This window comes from Tiliqua scincoides, chromosome 3 (genome assembly GCF_035046505.1).
Source record: "Tiliqua scincoides isolate rTilSci1 chromosome 3, rTilSci1.hap2, whole genome shotgun sequence".
Taxonomy (NCBI): domain Eukaryota; kingdom Metazoa; phylum Chordata; class Lepidosauria; order Squamata; family Scincidae; genus Tiliqua; species Tiliqua scincoides.
In genome coordinates this window covers 58,260,662-58,284,670 of record NC_089823.1, presented here as the reverse complement: position 1 = coordinate 58,284,670, position 24,009 = coordinate 58,260,662, and the positions used below count along the sequence as shown (strand labels likewise).

The 24,009-nt window shown below is 44.8% G+C and overlaps 1 long non-coding RNA gene across 1 annotated transcript in view; it reads left to right on the top strand.

Moving 5' to 3' along the window:
• The window catches only part of LOC136645450 (uncharacterized), a 54,017-nt gene extending 52,609 nt beyond the window's left edge, over positions 1–1,408 (top strand). Inside the window, exon 2 of the long non-coding RNA XR_010794135.1 lies at positions 828–1,408. This is a non-coding gene — a long non-coding RNA (uncharacterized lncRNA). The remainder of the gene's footprint in view (positions 1–827) is intronic.
• Positions 1,409–24,009: the final 22,601 nt, after the last annotated feature.

Below are 24,009 nucleotides of genomic sequence, written 5' to 3'. Positions count from 1 at the left end.
ACCAGAAGCATTATGGAAGGGCCTGCAGAGCAAATAGGTTTAGAGGTGTGATGATCACCAGGATAGTGCCCAGAAAGATCACATTCCCCTCCAGGAAATCTGGCACTTCTCCCCACCCTGAGATCATATTAAAATCACACATAGAGTCATGCCCTGGTTGTAAATGTTGGTTCAGTTCCAGCTACCACCAGAAACAGAGGATCAGAAACACTTCCATCCCTCCACCCAGTTGGAGTCAGTCTGACAACTAACAGCCTTCATGCTAAGTTACCGGAGAAGGGAGAAAGATGTGGAGCATCTTTGTCAATGTCTTTGCTTTGCTCCTCTCCCATTGCACATGCCCATATAATCTCTCTCTCACATACTCAAGCCTTTTCTGTGTAGTGTGCAAAGCTGAGCAAAAGATCAGGGATGGGTAGAGATTGCTCTATGGCTTGAAGTGCTGGGCAGGTTGGTTTTATTCAAACCAAACTAAAATATATATTGAGGATTAAAGCAGATCAAGGAAAAAACAATCAAATTCTATACTTGAGATCAAGAGGTAAAGTTGAAAATAAGAATTCCCTGATTTAGAGCATTCACTTACAATTCAGCATCCTACTGGCACTAGAGGGAAAGATCTTAGGACTTAAAACCTTTCCCACCTGGACAGCATCTTGGCTTGGCAGGTGTCTTCCAAAGCCCAATTTATATCTTGAATCTCCTACATACCTCAATCGCTCAACTAAGCAGCGATATTTTGTCCCATTTTCAGGGGCCTAGTGTCCCAAAACCTGATAGGCTGGTTTGAAATTAACAGATGTTCAAATTTTCCACTCTCTATTCAGGTAAGCAAACTGAACCAAAGGCCAGGTGTGATGGAAGATCAGATCATCAGGTGGATGATGTGGTGTTGACAGTGATCTCATGTTTTGACAGCTGTTTGACAGCTCTGGGAAGGGCAGGGCTGGCTCCACAGCTGTAATCAATCTAAGCCAATGGAGACCTGGATGGACACCTGAGCTTCATTTGACCTTGATGGGACTCTGAATGAGCTAACAAAGTAGCTCACAGCTGAGCTGGATTTGGACTTAACAAGCGGCTGCAGGATAAAAGGCAGCTTCAGAAGGCGCAACCTACTTGACCAAGTGTGACCCAAACCTATGGGCACCCCAAACCTACAGGATGGACCTACGGGAGAAGGGGACTGCCAGGACCCTGCTGGAGGAGACATTCTGCTGGAGAGGACACAGGGACTCTGCTGCAGAAGACTGGACTGGACTGTGCTTTGGAGACTGGATTGGACTTGGAGGCTTTTGACCTTTATCCACTGAGTTAAGTGGAGTTTTGGGGAGGGGAAAGCCTCTGGACAAGAGGACTTGCAGGGAGTGTCATTGTAGCAATAAATTTGGTTAATTGCTATAGATAAGGAGTTCTGTGTTCATTTCTTTGTACACCACAGCTGTTCTTTCTAGAGATAAGAGGGGGTGTTAATTAGCCATAAAAGTGGGCACTGGGAGACCAAAAAGAGAACGTCTTTTTTGGACAGGACAAATTGGTGTAGTCAGCAGGATTGCAAAACACCAGGCTAGGTTTCCGTCAAGGCTATTGGTCTCTGGTGATACCAGGCAATCATGAGATTCCAATTTAGGTTTGAAAAGGGAAGGCTCTGTGTGATATGTGACCTAGGCTACAATCCTATGCACACTTTCCTGGGAGCAAGCCCCATTGAACATAATGGGGCTTACTTTTGATTAAACCCACTTAAGATTGAGCTGCTAAAGATCTGGGGAAAATGGAGAATGTGACAGGTCAGCTTCAGCATACACTGTCCTTGGCAGGGAGGGGGGGGAGGAATTTCTCAGGCAAGGAGTGCTTGCTCATGACAAGGAGCTAGAACAAACAAAATAGTCATACCCCTAGCGAAATGCAAGACCTACAACAAGCCCAACCACTTACAACAAAACTGAAGTCAGCTGCCAACATGAGGAGAAAGTTTTGTAATCCTAAACATGGGATCAACTCATTTCTGCATGCATGAACTAGGTAAGTGTAAGCATCCAAGAGTTTGAAACCTGCAGTAAGTTCTTACAAGGGAGGAGAGGGAGGCAGCGGGGACAGGGGGAAGGCAGCAACGTGATACCCAGGATTGCGCCACTCAGGAGGGCTACAGGGACTGGGGTGCACCCACCAGTCCCTGTAGCAGTCTTCCCAGGGTACAGGAAGCCCTGTGTGAGCCCCTGCAGGGTTCCCCAGGTCAGGGAAAATGAAAGTGAAGCTATTGCGCTCTGCCTCCGCAAAACCTCCCTGCAGCCCCGCCAGAAGTGAAAGTGGAGTGATCTCAATCCGCTTCCGGTTTAGCAAAGGCAGGATGCGATCACCGCACTTTCACTTTGGAAGCATCAGGGAGCCCTGTGGACAGTTGCGCAGGGCTCCCTGCACTCCCGGAGGAGGGGCTGCTGGAGGCTGTGGTGAGTGCAGCCAAGCCCCTGCAGCCCCCTGAGTGGCGCGATCCTGGGGATTGCGCCGCTGCCTCCTCCCTGCCTTCTGGCTGCCCCTGTCCCTTAAGGGCAAAGAGGCCAGGGCCCTCAGCCCGGGGCGTCATGATCCCCCATTCTGAGAACCTCTGCTCTAACCAGACCTAGAAAGGCATGGCATTCCCACTTCACTGCATTTTTCTCTCTTCTCTTGTCCACCTCCTTGGGAGAGAACTATACTGTTCCCCCTCCACCATCATCGGCCTTCTCTTTGGAATGGCTAAATAATGCACAGGAGTCAACTGCATATCTGCAGGCCACCCCGCTCCCACTCAATATATGTCCAATGCAAAGGGGGACAGGATATAATTGGGATGGTATTCCACCATGTAGCTGCCACCACTGAAGAAGACACTCTCCATATTCCAGAAGAAATAATTTCTGTAAAAGAAGGAACATGGAGTGAGGTAGTATCAGAAGATCTTTGCAAATGGCAGGAAACGTACAAGAAATACCTAGCAATTTGATGTGTCATAAACCCATGACCTTTTGGAGCTAGGTTCACCCTCAAAGCTGCGCATGGGTCTCTCTTGATTCTTTGTTTTGCTGTAAGATTTTGCCATTTGATGGCACAATCACTTGCCTCCATTGAAGATGAAAGTTCCAGTGGTCAAGTTGAACAGACTCCTCATTATTGTGTAAATGAATTTAGTTTAGACAATTTAATAATGCAGCTTAATTTAAAAATCATGTCATTTATATCAATTGAGTTATGCTTGTTTTTACCAGCTGGAAAATTGGCCTAGAGTTTAAGTGACTTGGGTCAACCTAAACACCAGGATAGAGAGAGAGAGGTGTTAATTGACCAATTGGGAAGATTTTGTTGCTCATTAATCATTTACAAGTGAAAAGTTTTATTTGCACAGAGCACTGGTTTCAGGTCATAAAGAAACCAAATGAAACTGTTCAAAAAGGCTGTTTGAAATGTCTATATTTTGCCAGGTTTTGCATTAGGAGTTTGTACAATATTAAGTAATCTAATCTAGTGTGATTACATTGCATTCCACTCTTAATAACCTAAGAAAACAGTGGGTTTTTTTTTTGTTATTGGAGCATAATCTACACATCCTGTTTATATTTCCTTTTAGAAGACATTCATTTTATTGAATAGGCAAATGTTTGTTTTTGTAATTCCTGTTTTATTTTATGTGGTTATTCAAGTGAAAGACTTTAATTTGCCTCAACAGTTACAGTATATGAACAGTGACCATCACTACAGTAACTGTTTCTGAATGTCAGAAAAAAAAATGTTGGGGCTATATGCTAACTAGAAAATTCATGTAAGGGAGGGGGGCAACATCTAAGGCCATCCAGACAACGTCACACTTATGGTGCACCAAGGCTGATGCAACAAGTGACCAAACACAATGCTGATGCAGCGCTTTCCAGTAGCAGTGGAAACACTGACACAGCCTGTTATCCAGAGAGCAGCATTCAGACCGCAGCATATCATTGCCATGAAATGGGTGCATCATCTATGTATCATCAGTGTGATGTCCAAGAAGCCAAATATTGGAACCTATCTGCACCCATGCTGACAGAGAAACACCAGCTTGGTGAACAGGGCAGGGGCTTGGGGGACACTCCCTGCCAGCCACTAAGAATGAATAACGCAGCCACAGCACTTCCTCAACCATGGGGAAATGCCCCGAGGACACTACAAACACACACAACACCAGGATGCCAAAGTTCAAGTCCCCAAGGGGGCATTTACTGGCTATAAGGCGTGTTTTTGCCAGGGGAGAGCCTGGAATGAATCACAAGGGGAGCCTCAACTGTGCTCAAACAAAGCAGAGTGCTGGTGGCTTACTGCACAAAGGCACAGGCTGAGAGCCAGGTGAGATGGGTTCAAGCTCAGCCCATGGACTCATCCTTGTTAACAAGACATTAACCTTTGGCATGACTGGCCAGAAACACACACGGCAGGGACAAAAAGAAGAGAGGGAACTCAGGTCAGCCACGCCACAAAGTGGCTGAGTGACCACTCAGCTGCAGCAGGAGATAGGCAATGAGCACCTTTGCACCTGGCATTTAACACCTTGCATCACTGCAAACAGGCACACCTGGCTGCGAGGCTGTTGCACATTGGCCTCACAGAGGGAGCACTGCATGGGCCAATCGTTGGGCCTGCATGTACCAGGCCCAGCAACCTACCCAGCAACCAGCAACCTACCCAGCCGCCCACACACATTTCATGCCCTTTGTTGCATCACTTTCACCTTCCAGTGTGACTGGCAGCATGCTTCCCCATTTCCCCACTCACTACATACCATGGCAGCAGAGACCAGGACGCTTATGATCCCTGAGGACCAGTCCTCCTCAGTTCACAAGAAGTCACGGTGTGAGGATGCTGCAGACCCTGAGAACAGAGAGGCCCCTCCCACTGCAGAGTCCCACCCTGAGGCCAGCTGAGAGGAAAAAAACAATTAACAGCCCAAACCTGAGCTGCTTAGGGTGCCCAGACTCCGCAGCACTGAGGAGGGCTGCCGCTGAATCCAGCATTCATCCCCTTCCCCCAAGTAAGGTAAGCAGCTCCACAGTGGGGCTACTCACTTTAGGAAAAGGCGCTCGTGTAGGGTGCGCAGCCCTCCACGAGCGCCCTAGATCCTTCAGAGCGCAGCTCTGCAGATCCTCCTCTCGCCCACCTCCTCCCCGCCCTCTCTCCGCCCCCGCTGGTCTCTCCAGAACACCTCCTCCCCGCCCCCATCCACACCTGCCTTTCCACAGCCCAGCGGTCTGGGAGACTGCGGAGCCGCAGAACCTGGGCGACCGCCCTGCGTAGCCCAGCACCAGCTGGCACTGGGCTAGCACCAGTGGGAGCCCGGCAGTGAGCCCTGCAAACGTGCCTTATGGCACGTTTGCGACTGTGGTCAGCGGCACGGCTGTGCCGCCGACCACAGGATTGAGCTTTAAGGTAAAGAAGGGATCTCTGCTTACAAAGAGACAACAAGGGTAATCCAAGCAAGGGTTGAGTTGAACTGTATCAGTGACAGAGGAGCATCTGAAAAACACACAGTGGGGTTGCCAACCATCTCCTTCCAGTAGATGATGGTGTTGTGGTATTACAAATTATAACAGACAGACAAGTAACATGTACCTGAGAGATTTGGCATCATCAGTTGATTCACTGTCTACCATGAAGTTTGCAAAGCCTGTTTGGAATGCGTAGGGCCTCTCTGGAATAGATCAGCAGCCTAGCCAAGTGGCAGCTGATTGCTGCAGGGAGGCAGGCTATAGGTGTCCATTAGGATCTGCATGGGGCAGTCTTCCTGAGGCAGTCTTCTTCAGAATGCAGTAAGAATTCTGAGAAGACAAGATTTAACAAACTATCTTGCCATACATGTTGTGAGAGGCAAGTGGTTATTCATGCAAAATGCTTCCTTTGTGCACCATGCGCTTTGCACCATTGTTCCCATCACCAAAATTCCCCTTTGGGAGACCAGAGAGGTATAGCCCCACACCACACATCTGATAATATGAGCTGTACTATCTCTTGGCAGGAGCTTTAGTACTGGGATGGGTGTGCTCTGATTGGCTGCCAGATGTAGTCTATATCTTATGCTCCTTCATAGGAAAGTGGGTGGGGCAAGGCAGTGGCAAGTGGCATGATTTGTTGCTATTTTCCCCTTCCCAATTGGCAGCAACTGTTACCCTGCACATGCCCAATCTCGTCTGATCTCAGAAGCTAAGCAGGGTCAGGCCTGGTTAGTACTTGGATGGGAGACCGCCTGGGAATACTGGGTGCTGTAGGCTTATACCATAGTCTTTCAAGACTGAAGGTTGCCAACCAATTGTTCCCCGTGGGTTACTCCAACCTATCCAACTCTATCTTTGCTGTAGCATTTTTCTGGTGTCTGAAGTGTGTCTGTTGTCTGAAGAGAGGTTTATGATATGGAGTGTGTTGACTCATCCTTTTTCCCCTTACGTCCCTCCTGTGACGTGTCCCACTCTCCCTGTTTCAGCCTCATTGCTGAATTCCAGTTGCTCTGGTGTCCAAGTTACTTTGGTGTAGCATTTTCCTGGTGTTGTGCCAGCATCTGTGCTGCATCCATCAGCAGGTTGGCTTTTACACTGGTGAGGTTGTCATTGCACCAATGCACATGGAGATACACTGGGATATCTCAAGGATAGGATTGGGCCTTTAATGGTGTTATTAGATACAATATGACATGATTTTGAAATCAGCAAAACATTACCAGGTATTGGACAACGTGTTCAGTGGTAGAAGATATGGGATTTGCCAGATGCATGTGTTATCTCTTGCGACAGCTAGCACACTCAGACACACAGAGGAAAGGAATGTAGCAATATATGCCATGGTTGCTTTGTCTTTTGAAAACCAAGACATGATGTTCTTTAGTTCTAAAGAACTAATAGTTCACTAATATCAGTGATGGATGTGCTAACTAAGTCATCATGAGATGAACATATTTTGTGAAAAGACTGTGTTAGTGTAATAGGAGCAGTGTGTTTGGGGGCGAGATAAGCAAAGCAGTGTATAAAACTTCAAAGGGAAAAAATGCAATTATTTTTCATTCCCTATATAGACTTCTAATGTGTCATTCTTACCACAGGGCATAATTTTGCTATAATAATGTATACAATTAATGTATAATTGTGTTATTAGAGCAATTGACAGTACAGAAGGGATATAAGGTCAGTTTTATGAAAGAAAACTCTGGTTATAACACGCTAGAAGCAAATATTTAGTGTAGTCTGATCTTCTGTTATCTGCAGTTTCATAACAGTGTCTGTTGTTTTTGCTTAGCCACAGTACTTGATCAATGAGAAAGGAACAGAAAACTAGGCAGTACTGAACTAGAAAACAAAGACAATTTTTGAGAATGTCTTTCGCAACTTAAATTATTGGAAAAACTTGCTTCTCTGGAATATTTTGGAAACGGATGTCCTTTTAGAAGAAATTTCATCCAAGTTGTAGCTCACTTGTCAACTTAAGCAATCACTGTCAAACACTTTTGTTCCACTGTCAGTTAATATTTTTATTATCATTACTGCTAATTCTGGGATTAATCTCTAATTCTGTGAATGACATTCTTTCCTCTTGATGCTGCGTCACTAATGGTTAGAGGCATCTGGCTAACCATTGTTAGAAACAGCATGTTGAACTAGGTCCAGCAGGCCTATTGTGGTGTAAATAACCTGGTGATAATTAGCATCTACATAGTGGTGCTATATAGCACTTTAGAAGGTTCAAAGTGCTTCATATAGATGCATTGTTTTGTATTCAACCTTACAAGGAGCCTGTAAGATAGATCAGTACTATGATTAGTATTAATTTATGATGATAGAGTTTTCTAAGGCTTTTACTGCTCTAGGCAAGTTGAAATTTCCAGAACAGTATATGCAGAACAATAGCATATGGAATTATCAATCATCAACTAGGATGCCATTTTCCTATTGTCACTTTTAATTTAACACACTATCACATTGTGGTGTTCTACATTATTCTGGACTAAATATATCTTACTACAAGAATCCTCATTTATCACCACTAGGATATGCTGGAAGCACACTAACCCCTTTCAGATATTCAATGAACACGTCTGGGAAGGAGGAACAGGATAAAAGCAGGAGTCCTGATTCTAACTCACATTCATTTTTTTAAAGTCCCCATCGAACCTATGTACATACAACTCTCCCCATGCAATCAGGCGAGTAGGACTGGATGTCTGTAGAGTTTATATAGACCAGGGGTGTCCAAACGTTTTGGCAGGAGGGCCACATCATCTGTCTGACAGTGTGTTGGGGGCCTGGAAAAAAGAATTAATTTACATTTCAAATTTGAATAAATGAATACATTAGAGAAGGAACTTATATGAATGAATGAAGGTCTTGCAATAACCCAAGGCCTATAAAAGGCCTTGCACAAAGCAAGGCCAGCCTTTCCTTTGCTGCCGTTGCTACATCACAGACGTGAAACAGCAAGCAGTGGAGGAAGCCCTCGTCCCACAGCTCACGCAAGAGGTTGAATAGTTGGCCGTCACGCTGAGAGCAGTTGCGGTGGGCCAGTGTGGGCTCCAGCAAGTCTCCGGAGGGCCAAAGGCTCATTGGAGACTGGAGGCTCCCTGTGGGTCAGATTGGGAGTCCTTGAGGGCCGCAAGTGGCCCCAGGGCCGGGGTTTGGGCTCCTCTGATGTAGACCTTCAAAATAAATGTATGTCAGTTAGGCTGGGGACAGTCACTGTAGTCCTGCTCTCCACCAGATATTTACTGAACACAAATCATAAATTCCTATCACTTCTTTATGTTCACCACTTGTCGCTGTACTGGCTGTCATGAAGATTAGAAGTCTTTTGATTGTGTGCCTCAGAAAGCAGAAGATATCATATAGATCAGTGCTTCTCAAACTGGTGGGTTGTGACCCACCAGTTCGTGTAACACTTACCCCATCCCTTTAAGGGATGGGGAAGGGGGGAAGGCAGCAATGTGATCCCCAGGATCACTTCGCTAAGGAGGGGCAAGGGGGGTGTTTTGTACTTACATTTAACTAGATAGGGCTGCTGGAGTCTACAGGAGGTGCGGGAAACCCTGCACAGCCTTCCGCAGCGCTTCCCGTTGCTTGGAACGTTCAGAAAAAGCAGGAGCAAAGCACCTCCTGCAAAATGTAAGTACACAGCACCCCCCTCACCCCCCTTAGCAAAGCAATCCTGGGGATTGCTTCGCTGCCCTAGCCCCTCCCCTGCAGGGACTTACTGAGGGAGTAAAGCTCCCTCGAAGTGTGAGAAACGCTGATATAGATGATAAACTGCCTTTGTGCCTCTGTTCTTCCACCACCAGTGGAGGCAATGGATCTGCCTTCAAAATATTTACTCAGCTAGGGCAGACATCCTTGGGTTGTTGGAACCTCAGGCAGTTGCTTAGGGTTGGACTAGACCAGGAAGGTCAATGTGGAATGTGAGGGAATCATGGGAAGGGAGCTTTAAGAGCTTCCACTGTGATTCTGATCATGATATTTTTGAAGATACCATGACTTTAATACCAGGACTATTGATAGGTCTATTTCTGACCAGCTGGAGTTAGGAGTCCAAAATTCCGTGAAGAGTCCAACATTCCTTGAGGAAAAGACCACATTGTGTCTGCTTAGAGTTTGGATCCTAATCTTCAGCATCTTCTGGCAACAAATTGTGCTGAAGGCTTTCCATTGACGTCAGTTACCTTGTGTGTTTTGAACCAAAACCCTCTTTTCATCATTTAACTTTCTTATCAGTGTTATTTCCTAATGCTGATAGTTCTATAACAGTGGCACTTGGACACATCTGCAAAAAGTTTAGCAGTGTACATGTTTCTACATATACGTTTATGGAAATCAGGTTTTCTCTTACGATTTGCTAGGGCTGTGGAGACTATGAAAACACAGGTCAAAATCAACATGTGTAGGTATAGCTGATCCTATTAACCCTTTAACAGTAGTTGCTGTTTTTTTCCCCCTTTCCTTTTTTCCTTTATCCTGAAAAAAATTAAGGATTCAGCCTTTTTTAGATATGTATCTGGCAACAGTGGGACAACTTATGTGTGCATGTGTATGTGGTGCTAGGCGCACTGCAGGACAGTGACCCAGCCTTCTCTCTTGTTGGTTTCTTCGAGCTTATGGCAAGACAGTATCAGGTCCCACAGGCCATTGGGTAAAAAGGCCAATGTTAGTTCATTAAAGCAATATTACCCCTTTCCCTTTCTTGTGAGAGGCCTAGCTCTGGAAAATTCCACAGCCAGCCACACCTTTCCTGGCCATCCTATTTAAACCTGCAGACAACATCACATCCTGGAACCTTTCTGGCTCTGAGATAAAGAGGACCATTGCTATGGGTGTGCTATTAAACATGCATGCCATGCACACAGGAGAGATAGCTGATTCATGCTCAGGGATCCTGTATAGTGGCCCATGGCACAGCTATGTAGTTTAGCATGGAAGGATGGAGAAGAAAGGTACAACAAATTTCTTGTTGGGTGTAACAATAATGGGGAAGGGGATATCAAAATAAAACAGTGCCTAGCTAAGCTTGCCCACTTATTCCCAGGTAACTAGACAATACAATTCTAATTAGTCCTGATCATTCATTTGCTGTCACTCCTAAGTGTCACTCACACAAAGCCCTCTCACACACTCAGAGAGAAGGAAAGTCACAAACGCTTAGCATTTGTCAATTTGCTGGAGACAGACGAAGATAGCACAGAGTTTGTGGGTCTGTGGTGGGGTTGTGCAAATGGCCAGGGTTGTTGTTATGTATCCACTGAGTTGAGTGGATCTGGGTAAAATGGGATCTAATGGCAGAAAGAGAGATCTATGAAGCAAGCCCAAATACTTAGATAGGAGCCTAGCAGCCCAGTCCTATCCAACTTTCCAGCAATGGTGCAACCACAGTGCAACCCCAGGATAAGGGAACAAATGTTCCCATACCTTAAGGAGGCCTCTGTAACTGCATTCCCAACACAGGAGGCAGTGCATACCCCATAGACACAGAAGCACCAGCACTGGAAAATTGGATAGGATTGGGCTCTTAATCAAACGAATGAAGAAAGGAAAGGGAGCAAGATCTGCTTTTGAAGAGAAAGAAAATTGCCCCTCTGAAGTCTGCCGCAGGCGAGGTCATCCAGGATCGGGTGCAGCAGATGGAACGCTGGGTGCAGCACTACTCTGAGCTATATTCCAGAGAAAATATAGTCACCAAAGAAGCGCTGAACAACACTGAGTGCCTGCCTGTGCTGGAGGAGCTTGACAATGAACCAACCCTAGAAGAACATCACTTGGCTCTGGACTCCCTTGCCTTTGGCAAGGCACCTGGAAAAGACAGCATCCCTGCTGAAGTCCTAAAGTGCTGCAAAAAGATCATTGTCACTGAGCTGCATGAAATCCTCTGTCTTTGCTGGAGAGAAGGTGGAGTACCTCAAGACATGAGGGATGCAAACATCAACATGCTGTACAAGAACAAAGGCGACAGGGGTGACTGCAATAACTACCACGGCATCTCTGTCCTTAGCGTTGTAGGAAAGGTGTTTGCCCAAATTGCACTAAAGAGGCTCCAGGTACTTGCAGAGAGCATCTATCCAGAATTGCAGTGCGGATTCTGAGCCAACAGGTCCACTACTGATATGGTATTCTCCCTTAGACAACTGCAGGAGAAATGAGGGAACAATGACAGCCACTCTTTATAGCCTTCATAGATCTCACAAAGGCTTTCGACCTGGTCAGCAGGGGTGGCCTCCTCAAGATTCTCTCCAAGATCGGATGTCCACCCAGGCTCCTCAGCATCATCAGATCTTTCCATGTGGACATGAAGGGCACTGTTGTCTTTGATGGCTCCACATCAGACCCCTTTGACATCCGAAGCGGAGTGAAGCAGGGCTGTGTTCTTGCACTAACCTTGTTTGGGATTTTCTTTGCTGTCCTGCTGAAGCATGCCTTTGGAACTGCAACCGAAGTTATCTATCTCTGGACCAGATCAGACAGAAAGCTCTTCAACCTCTCCAGACTGAGAGCAAAGTCTAAAGTTCAGCTGAAATGTCTGTGTGACTTCTTCTTTGCCGACGATGTAGCTGTCACTACCCACTCTACCAAAGATCTCCAGCAGCTCATGGATCGTTTTAGCAAGGCCTGCCAAGATTTTGGACTGACGATCAGCCTGAAGAAAACACAGGTCATGGTTCAGGATGTGGACTCACCTCCCTGCATTACAATCTCTGCACATGAACTGGAGGTTGTCCATGACTTTGTGTACCTTGGCTCAACGATCTCCAACACTGTTTCTCTCGATACCGAGCTAAACAAATGCATCGGTAAAGCAGCTACCATGTTTTCCAGACTCACAAAGAGAGTCTGGTCCAACAAGAAGCTGACGGAACATACCAAGATCCAGGTCTACAGAGCTTGTGTCCTGAGTACACTTCTGTACTGCAGCGAGTCATGGACTCTTCGCTCACAACAGGAGAGGAAACTGAATGCTTTCCACATGCGATGCCTCCGACGCATCCTCGGCATCACCTGGCAGGACAAAGTTCCGAACAACACAGTCCTGGAGTGAGCTGGAATCCCTAGCATGTATGCACTGCTGAAACAGAGATGCCTGCGTTGGCTTGGTCATGTCGTGAGAAGGGATGATGGCTGGATCCCAAAGGATCTCCTCTATGGAGAACTCGTGCAAGGAAAGCGCCCTACAGGTAGACCACAGCTGTGATACAAGGACATCTGCAAGAGGGTTCTGAAGGCCTTAGGAGTGGACCTCAACAAGTGGGAAACCCTGGCCTCTGAGCAGCCCGCTTGGAGGCAGGTTCAGTAGCCTTTGGTGAGGGATCCAGCCATGGTCCCTCACCAAAGGCTACTGAAAAAACTCCACAGTCAGGGAATTAGAGGACAGGTCCTCTCGTGGATTGAGAACTGGTTGGAGGCCAGGAAGCAGAGAGTGGGTGTCAATGGGCAATTTTCACAATGGAGAGAGGTGAAAAGCGGTGTGCCCCAAGGATCTGTCCTGGGACCGGTGCTTTTCAACCTCTTCATAAATGACCTGGAGACAGGGTTGAGCAGTGAAGTGGCTAAGTTTGCAGACGACACCAAACTTTTCCGAGTGGTAAAGACCAGAAGTGATTGTGAGGAGCTCCAGAAGGATCTCTCCAGACTGGCAGAATGGGCAGCAAAATGGCAGATGCGCTTCAATGTCAGTAAGTGTAAAGTCATGCACATTGGGGCAAAAAATCAAAACTTTAGATATAGGCTGATGGGTTCTGAGCTGTCTGTGACAGATCAGGAGAGAGATCTTGGGGTGGTGGTGGACAGGTCGATGAAAGTGTCGATCCAATGTGCGGCGGCAGTGAAGAAGGCCAATTCTATGCTTGGGATCATTAGGAAGGGTATTGAGAACAAAACGGTTAGTATTATAATGCCGTTGTACAAATCGATGGTAAGGCCACACCTGGAGTATTGTGTCCAGTTCTGGTCGCCGCATCTCAAAAAAGACATAGTGGAAATGGAAAAGGTGCAAAAGAGAGCGACTAAGATGATTACGGGGCTGGGGCACCTTCCTTATGAGGAAAGGCTACGGCGTTTGGGCCTCTTCAGCCTAGAAAAGAGACACTTGAGGGGGGACATGACTGAGACATACAAAATTATGCAGGGGATGGACAGAGTGGATAGGGAGATGCTCTTTACACTCTCACATAATACCAGAACCAGGGGACATCCACTAAAATTGAGTGTTGGGCGGGTTAGGACAGACAAAAGAAAATATTTCTTTACTCAGCGTGTGGTCGGTCTGTGGAACTCCTTGCCACAGGATGTGGTGCTGGCGTCTAGCCTAGACGCCTTTAAAAGGGGATTGGACGAGTTTCTGGAGGAAAAATCCATTATGGGGTACAAGCCATGATGTGTATGCGCAACCTCCTGATTTTAGGAATGGGTTAAGTCAGAATGCCAGATGTAGGGGAGAGCACCAGGATGAGGTCTCTTGTTATCTGGTGTGCTCCCTGGGGCATTTGGTGGGCCGCTGTGAGATACAGGAAGCTGGACTAGATGGGCCTATGGCCTGATCCAGTGGGGCTGTTCTTATGTTCTTATGTTATGTTCTTATGTGCAGCATGGCCTCTCTGTTTGAAGAGACACTTGGCCAACAGACTGAGGTAATGAGGCAAAGAAGGAAGGCCCACAGCCAGGGAGTCAGACCAGGGACAGACTGCACTTGCTCTCAGTTTGGAAGGGATTGTCACTCCCGAATTGGCCTTTTCAGCCACACTAGATGCTGTTCCAGAACCACCATTCAGAGCGCGATACCATAGTCTTTCGAGACTGAAGGTTGCCAACTAACTAACTAACTAACTAACTAACTAACTAACTAACTAACTAACTAACTAACTAACACACATATGTGTATAGGTAATATAATTGCACGTGTTCCAATTTGTCATAAAAGATGTGTCTGGCTTCCCTAACCGAGTTCATTGGAAATTCAATCAAGAACTTTATTATGCTGTGGACAAAGGTCTACTGAGCAATTGGGAAGTTCTCCAGTGCACCCTTCCCAGGGTGCTACACAGTAGGAGATGATCATGTTCACCAGGAATGGGCAATAGGAAACCCACCAAAGATGATCTCAGAACCAAAGAATTGTCTAGAGTGAGTTCACCCCACAATAGGGTATGGCAAATTTCCTATACAAGTTCTCGTTACCAACCTGCAGTGTACATACTCTTCTTTCTCCAACAGTCATTTCATATGTGCTCCATTCTCATTTAGTTACTGTTTTGGAATAGAGTGCTAAAGTGGGGTCAGAAAAAGGAAACCAAGAGAAGTCCTCCCCCACTTGAAAAAAGGAACTCCTTCTCCTGGCTTCCTTATTCTAGCTGTGCTCTCTATTTACTCATAGTGCATAAGTATAAAGAGAGGTGTGAAATTTCATTGTTGCCTCAGGTGCTTGACTTGGACCCGGCTTGTCTACCTGGAAATAGGAAGTTGTCTAACTGATGACTTTGTGCAGTCTCCTGGTTTTAGAGGTAGCCCCATCTCTGAATGCCAGATGCAAGGGAGTGGCAACAGGGTATAGGTATCTTGTCATCTTGTGTGCTCCTTAAGGTATCATATTCTGGAGGAAAAATCCATTACGGGGTACAAGCCATGATGTGTACGCGCAACCTCCTGATTTTAGAAATGGGCTATGTCAGAAGGCCAGATGCAAGGGAGGGCACCAGGATGAGGTCTCTTGTTATCTGGTGTGCTCCCTGGGGCATTTGATGGGCCACTGTGAGATACAGGAAGCTGGACTAGATGGGCCTATGGCCTGATCCAGTGGGGCTGTTCTTATGTTCTTATATAAGAAACTGGACCAAATGGGCCCTTGGCTGGAACCAGCAGGCCTGTTATGTTTTCAAATACCACAAATTGAGTTTGGGACCTTCTTTTTGCAAAGCATGTGCTACACCACTGAGCTACAGTCCCATTCCCAAAATTTAGGTCAGGATCCCAAGATGTACCTGGGACAGTGGATTTTTTTTTTTTTTTTAATTTGAAGCAACTCTCCCCTGGCCTTTTCCATATCACAAACTGCTTCAAAATTCCCTGAGTTCAAAATATGTGGTTTTCTGTGTGGCTTGTGGGAGCTGCTGCTTGAGAAACGAATCTAGTTCTGTGGTTCTTTGGATGCTAACTTTACACAGTTCTCCTAGAAGTCTTTGATAAGCTACTAACATAAGGAAAATCAACACTCTGAAGCAGCAGCTTCCAGGAAAGGGCTGATAGCAAGTGCTGGAGCACATACCTTCTATGTAGTAAGTCCTATGCTCCATCCCTGGCATCTCCAGGTACGGCTTGGAAAAACTTATGTTTGAAATTCTGAAGAACTGCTGTCAATCAGTGCAGACATTTCTGATCTAGGTGGACCAGTAGTCTGACTAAGCCTGTGAGGCGTGATGAGCCTTCTCAAGCATACCTCTTCACAGGCAAAAGCCAGAACATTCATGATGTACAAACCCAGCACATGGACTCATTCGTTATCTTAGGACAGCTACTTAGCCTCCCCAGACAGAGTTTTTGTAGGGCTTACTGGGATCAAATCTGGGAAGTGCTTTGAAAAAGGTGCTATAAATATGTTAAGCATTTTGCTGTTTCAGCAGATTGCTGCTTCCTGAGAACAGCCATGTGTAGATGAGGCCATTTATCAAGAGCAAGCACAGGCTGTAAAACTGGAGTCAAATAGTTTTCGGACAAAGCTTTTCATTTATCTCTCAATGAGGAGCCTTCCATCATGATCAAAGAGCATTCTGTTTTCATTATCTGTGGGAACAAGACACAACCATAGTGACTGTGACCTTTCTTCAGCCTGAGGTTTCATTTGGTGCCATCTTTTCCTTTTGTGCTGATGAAGATGAAATTTCTTTACTGCAAAGTTAGTAGCTTAGGGTGCAATCCTAACCAACTTTCCTGCACTGACCTAGCCGCAATATAGCCCCAAGGTAAGGTAACAAACATGCCCTTACCTTGAGGAGGCCCCCACTGCAGGATGTAGTGCATGCCACATTGGTACAGCTATGTCAGTGCTGGAAAGTTGGATAGGACTGCACGCTTATTTGTTTATGAAACATAAAAATAAACCTGTCTGAAGCCACTCAATGGGCACAAAAATAAATTACAAATGCAAGAAATGAGAAGTTTGACTGAGATATTTTTTATTATAAGATTGTGCTGTACATTCTCATATTCAGTTATGTTTTTCAAGTTTTGAAATGGGCAGCCTAATCCTACCCTCCACCCTGCAGAGGGATGCAGGAATGCCAAATGGCATCTGTGTCATCCTATCTGGGAAAGGATGCCACTGGCAAGCACCTCAGGGTAAGGAAACATTTGTTCCCTTGCCCTGAGTAAGCCCCAGCACCTGCAATGGGGCTACTCAGGCTTGTGCCAGCAAAATAGCTAGTGCACATCCAAGCAGCCCAATGTTGGGAAATCAGGTCTGGGAAGGGGGATAGGATATGACTGGAACCTCTGTCTAGACTACAGCATGTATGTGTGGTGTTGTTCTGTAACTGCATGAATAGCCTCTGTTGAGCTATGGGAAGCGGTTGAGCCAAAGTTTAGATGGAAAAGAAGGGAGTCATGGCAGAGTAATGTGAATTATCATATCTGCTTCTTTGTGTAGCTCCTCTATCCTGGCACACCAGAGTCTGCAATGTTCTGTTCCTTGACCCCATCCAGATAGCAGCATTTTTTAGATAATCAATGAGAGTTCTAGCAAGGAAGTGTCAGCTGGGACAGAAGAGGATTGTACACCCTATAGGACATGCCTCACTCTCTTGATTGACCCATTCTCAGATTTTAGAATGTGGTGAATGCCCTTCTTATACTGACATTTTCCTGGTTTCTTTGTTAATTTCTGGATTGTAGGTAATAGTTCCTGTATTCACATTCAGAAGGGTACCCATGTTGCAGCTAAAAGAGATAAGAAACTTGTAATATTGTAAAGTCTGATACATTTGTTTCTACATAAGCTGTTGTGGCCTGAAATCCACACAATCATCTTCAACCTGAAAAGGTCGCCACCCAGATGCTGTTTCTTTGAAGCTAATGTATTTTTGATATCTTTGGCATTTATTCCCAAGGAACTGGGCTTTGGATTACAGTCTTTTTGAATTAATATGAATATTAAATAGATTTTTTTTCATTTTTTGCACATAAATAAATTTATTAGGTGAAAGGAACGGACTGTAAAGAAATTCTTATCTAACAAGAAGCTTTTCCAGATGGAAACTGAAGCTGGAAATAATCAAACTGGGAAAGATGTTAACTATTTCAGTAACCAGCCAAGAAAGCAGTGAATTTTGCACTATGCAGGTGCTAAACAAAGACTCGGGACTTTCTTTTAAAGGCATTTAAAGCAAGTGCTCTGTAATAATCTGCATGTAGTATGGATGCTGTTAACTCCTGTTTCCATTGTTTTCCAGAGAATCAAGCCTAATCCTAAAGATTGTGGCAGTAAATCTGACACCCTGGCCCTATATATTATTTATTTATTTTAAGAAATTCCAATGCCTTTCCAATGCCGAAGCAAATGCCCAAGGCGGCTTACGAAGCTTTATAGTCAAGTACAGAGTATCACAACAAGTAGAAACATCAAACAAGGCAGAAAGACATTAATTTTAACATTACGTTGTGAAAAATGAATATCAAAACAGAGCAAAGTTTAAGTGGAAAAGAACTCATTGAGCCTATGGGGAGCAGATAAATCCAGGGAAGTCATTATGTCACAACTGTGGCGCAGAGAGCAAATATCTCCTCAGCAGCCAAATGCTAGACAGATCAGGTATATTTTGAGCCCTTCCCAAAAACCTATGAGAGAGGGAGCTGTTCTCAGTTCCCCTGGGAGGCCATTCCACAGCTGTGGTGCCACTACAGAGAAGGCTTGCCCCCAAGCTCCCATCCCTCTCACTTGGGACAGAGGTGGCACTTGTAATAGAGCCCCTTCAGCTGAACTGAGAGGGATGTCTGGAATGTATGGAAGGAGTCGGTCTTCCAGGTAACCTGAACCCAGGTCATGGAGGGCCTTAAAGGTTAGAACCAGCACCTTGTAGTTCAAAGTCTCCCTGGATAAGGAGTGTTCTTCAGCCTTGGGGTTGGGGACCCCAAAGTGGTCCCATGCCAGATGCAAGGGAGGACACCAGGATGCAGGTCTCTTGTTGTCTTGTGTGTTCCCTGAAGAATCTGGTGCGTCACTGTGAGATACCAGAATCTGGATTTGGTGGGCCTTTGGCCTGATTCAGCAGGGCTCTTCTTTGATGTGATTAGTTGTGGAAGAAGAAGAAATTTAACTATAGTGGAGCACTTAATGAAAATGGAAAGTGGAGCATGCGAGTCCAGCTGCTAGTCATCAGTTGAAATTCCATGACAGCATCGTATGGGATGGTCCATGGCCCAGAGCTATATGCACAGGCTTTGCATATAGGTCTTGAAGGCTCTTTTCAAAGTGATGACACATTAAATGTCATTGTCTCTCTTATGTTTTTTGCTCTTTAAAATAGGAGCTACCGTGTGTGTGTGTGTGTGTGTGTGTGTGTGTGTGTGTGTGTGTGTGTGTGTGTGTGTGTGAGTGAAGACTGCAGTATGACTGAAAGGAGGATTTAACCCTTTGCCACTGCCTCGCACTGAAAATCATGACCATGACTTTCTGCTACCAAAGGTGCCATTGTAGTAAACAGTGACTTGGAGGCAAACAGCCACTTCAGGAGCATATCTTTCAATAGGAAAATAGTATGAGGGCAAACGTTAAATCCCTTCTCACCCATACCAAAGTCCCAAACCAGACTGGTGCCTCTGTGGCTGCTACGTTAATGAGGAAAGAACCCGTTTGACCTAGAGAGCCTCAAATAGCAGGGTTGGGAAATCTTTCTGGCTGAGAACTTGAGCTATTCCCAGCATAGACAGCACTGGACCAGATGGGCCAACAGTCTGACTCCTTATGATATTCAAGATCTGTAACTGATCAAGGCTGCTGTAATCTAGCAGCACTTATGTATTGTGGATTGCCAGAGGCTTGACAATGCATCTTTTGGAATCCTAGGCAACCAGCAAAACCAAGACTGGTGGGCTGCCATACTGGAAGTCAGTATTCAGTTTGGTGCGTTGCAAATTGGGCAGGTCTGCCTTATAAAAAGCAGAGTTCTTATATGCTACCAGATTTGCAGCATAAGGTTGTACCAGCATAGCAGATTCTATGGAAGCTATAGACCTTCTGGATACTATCTTATTTTCTTTTAGTGATATTGATATTTATTTCTAGTAACCAAGGGGCTTGTCACACCTGCCTGCTAAGGTTCCAGATCACATCAAGGACCCTCCACATAAGTTCAAAAGTTCAGTATGTTTGCCAACAGAGCAATTACCTTTGCATGCCTGGTTTGTGATGGATGTCTGTATATGTGCAATATAATCTTGTTTAACATTCTGCACTGTAGAACTTCAGGAGAACATGGCACTCCATTTCTGATACAGCCAAGTGTTAGCCAAACCAGGTAAATGAGAATTTCAGCATAAGAACATAAGAACAGCCCCACTGGATCAGGCCATAGGCCCATCTAGTCCAGCTTCCTGTATCTCACAGCGGCCCACCAAATGCCCCAGGGAGCACACCAGATAACAAGAGACCTCATCCTGGTGCCCTCCCTTGCATCTGGCATTCTGACATAACCCATTTCTAAAATCAGGAGGTTGCGCATACAAATCATGGCTTGTACCCCATAATGGATTTTTCCTCCAGAAACTTGTCCAATCCCCTTTTAAAGGCGTCCAGGCTAGACGCCAGCACCACATCCTGTGGCAAGGAGTTCCACAGACCGACCACATGCTGAGTAAAGAAAGTAAAGACCACACGCTGAGCAATATCACTATATCTTGTCATCCTCAATTCCTAGGGTTTGGAGCAGATGGAAATACAGGCTGATAAAGAACCATGATGTCTGTTAATGAAACAGCTCAAGAATAGACTAGAATCTTTTTTTCTGATAATCTAAATGAATCTACCATTTCTGTGCGAATCAATAACTAGAATTCTGACCAACCTGACAGTTAGCAACCTCAATCTCACTTACAGATTAACAAATCTACCCAATATAGGTATAACCTAATTATCCATGGATTTTTTTTTTACCTGTGGTTTTATCTCAATGTGATGAGAAGGGCCCTTTAAATTATAGGGGAAAAGTTGTTTAACAATAACCTCGTTAATGCAAGAGAGGGCAACCAGCTGACAATCAATCAATCATTCTCTGTCCATGCACTTAGAACAGCTTTACTCCAAGGCAAGCAACCCCTCCCTTCCCCCAGTGCACGTGAAAGAAAGATAATCACTTTGCATTGGTGAAGGGAAGGGTTGCTGGCTCAGAGTGAAGCCTTTCTAAACACCCGGAGAGAGACTGATTGATGGATTGTCTGCCTAATGACTCTGTCTTATATCACAAAGGTCAGCAAGGCTGTTTTTAAATAGCCTAACAAAGGGACTTTTTAAAAAAATGGATTTGCTTTTAAGCGATTTTTGCTATCCACGTGAGTTCTGGAAATGGAATCCTTGTGAGTAACAAGACTCAACCATACATAAATGCACTGACTCATCAACGGACCTCTCTTTTCTGTTAAACTAGAAAAATGAAATTTGGCATGGTTGCTGGTTATGGAACACTAAAGAAAACTAGGTGCCTAGATGGATTGCATTTTATATAGAAAGCAGTGAAACAACCCATGTTGTGTTCAAATGGCCCTGACTCACTAATTTCTCTCCTATTTCCTGTTAAGCTAGAAAGCTAACATTTGACATGGTTGTGTCTATGCAGTTCGTTAAATCTTAGATTGCAGCTCTTCAATATAGTAGAAGTAATCCCTTTTTTAATCTGTTTGAAGCTAGTTTATTATATTAGGAAATGTTATGCTGTCATGCCTGGAGTATCATAGGCTCCAGCATCCAACTCACCCATCATTGTGACCATGAGGAGCTTTTGAGGTAAGATGGTGTCCCACAATCAGCAGGGTGATGAATTCAATGTTTCCTGTAAAAATTACAGGGAGTGTGCAAAGCCCAAATGGAGCTGCGTGAGGACTGCTCCAGAACATCATGAAGAAAGCTGTACGGGGCTCCAATTCGAGCTATGGGGCCACATGGCTGTGCAGCTTAGAGGGAAAACTGGCAATTACATCATGGCCCTGCATTGAACTGGGAAGGGATGCCCTCAGTTCTTGAAAGGAAGTGGGGTGGGGGTCTGAGGCAGGAGAGGAAAGAGACAAGGAGAGCAGTGTTAGGGGAAAAAGAGATAAACAAAAGTGGAAGAGAAGCGAGTTGACAGAGCAAGGAACTAAAAGAGAAGTAGGCTGTCTCTGAATGCCAGATGCAGGGGAGGGCACCAGGATGCAGGTCTCCTGTTGTCTTGTGTACTCTCTGAGGCACCTGGTGGACATCTATGAGGTACAGGAAACTGGATTAGATGGGCCTTTGGCCTGATCCAGTGGGGCTGTTCTTATGTTCTTATAGGGAGACAAGAGAGAGGAGATGATAGGGAAAGAGAGAATAAGGAAGCTGCCTATGTGTCATTGTAATGAGCAACAGTGTATGGCAAGACAATTAATACTCTGGTGTTTTATTTGGGAGTATTTTTTGGAGGTGGATATATTTCTTTAAGAGCCTGAAATGCCCCTTTGCCTGATCCTATAAAGGCTTTGTTGTCAATGCCAGTGACAAATGTGCCAATTTTTTTTCAGATGAAAGAACTCCAAGCAAAATCTGCACGGGCCAAGGGTGTAGCCCTGGGAGTGCAGTGTTTGTCAAAAGCGAAGCAAATATCAAAGCTAATAAGTCACTTGAAGAGTTTGCCAGGCCACTAAATGTTGCCATTTGGAAAATAGATTTTATGTGCTTGTGTCCAAGAAAAAAAAAGCGGACACATAATGCACACACAAACCTACCTATGCTTCAATAAATCTCCTGCCTCCAGTCCTTTCCACAGCTTTTAGCTTATCCAAATTCTGCAAACAACGGGAATTACTAATAATTGCTTAGAACTGAGTTGCTTTTCTGCTTTCATACTTCCTACTAGTGAGTAAACTAGTGAGTAGGGCAGGAGGTCTGGTCTAGAGGGTAGAGCCTCCATTTGCCTGAAGATAACATCCGCAGGTCGCCAGTTCGAGGCCACCGGCACCGTGCGACCTTGAAGCAGCTGACAAGCTGAGCCGAGTTATTCCATCTGTTCTGAGCGTGGGAGGATGGAGGCCAGATCAGAAAGAAACACCTGAATGTTGTGGTTCTTGAAAGATAGAACCTTCTTTCAATTGTAAAAATCCCTATGGGAATTTAAATAGCCTGCCTATGTAAACCGCCTTGAATAAAGTCTTGAATAAAGACCAAGAAAGGCGGTATATAAATACCTGTATTATTATTATTATTATAAATTAGAAGGAATTGTTCATATGTAGGTAGGACTTTGTAAGTTTTCTGAGGAAAAATCTCATTAATTATCTCTGTTTCAGTGTCCTTGTATTACGTTTGAGATCATTGTATTTCCTGAGGTGACTTCATTCCTCAGAAAATAAAAAGCAAATTGAATAAATAAATAAATAAATAAATAAAATAAAAACAAATTGAAACTTCCCTGAAGAGTCTTTTCAGGAACTGAAAAAGAAGTTGTAAATGCTGACAAAAGGAATGTTTTACTGCACAACAAGGAGGACTTGTGGCTCTGTTTCTAAAGCCAGGTTTATGGTTCTGGCAACGTACGTGGAATCTGGAATGTCATCAGGACAATATTGTACTTGTATCAGATTAGTATAGTAATGCAGTAAGTGGCCAGGGAGAGATGTATGCAAAGCCAGCCCTTGTCAGAATCATGTAGCAATTAGAACTGTCAAAAAGTTGCTTGAAACATAATTTGGAAAGCCTATTATAACATTTCACAGTTTTCTTGTAAATTCATTTATGTTAATGTTTATACACCATTTGCAGGGACGAAACTATGATGTCTCCTTGGCAAATAGGATACAGTGATTTATAGCAGCTGGTGACTTGGATGTACCTGCAGATGGAATCTGAAATATTACTAAAGTAACATGAGCAAAGATGTGTTCTTACTTATAGCCTATCTGATTACAGGTCAGAGACCTACAGTAAAGGAGTTGCAAGTACCAGATTTGCCTTTTTGCCCAATTTTGCTACATGTGGATTCTGAGCATGCCTGAATAATTTGCTCTGAAATCATCTTGATGCAGCTGCCCTTACTCACTGCCAGAACTTGCAGCCCAAGGAGGGAAGTGTTTAATAATGCATAAAAGGGGGGAAATTGGGGCACAGTTTGTTGTTGAGCTTTAACAAGCATGTCGAAACCTGAAGGAAAATGATTAACAATGGCACAGATTTGGTGCAATTAAAAGAAGAACAGTAAAGTAAATTGGAGAGGGGGTGGCTAATTAGGCTAACAGTTTTTAAAATTTGGCCATACAGGGAGAAACTGAAATATTGTTACATCTTCAA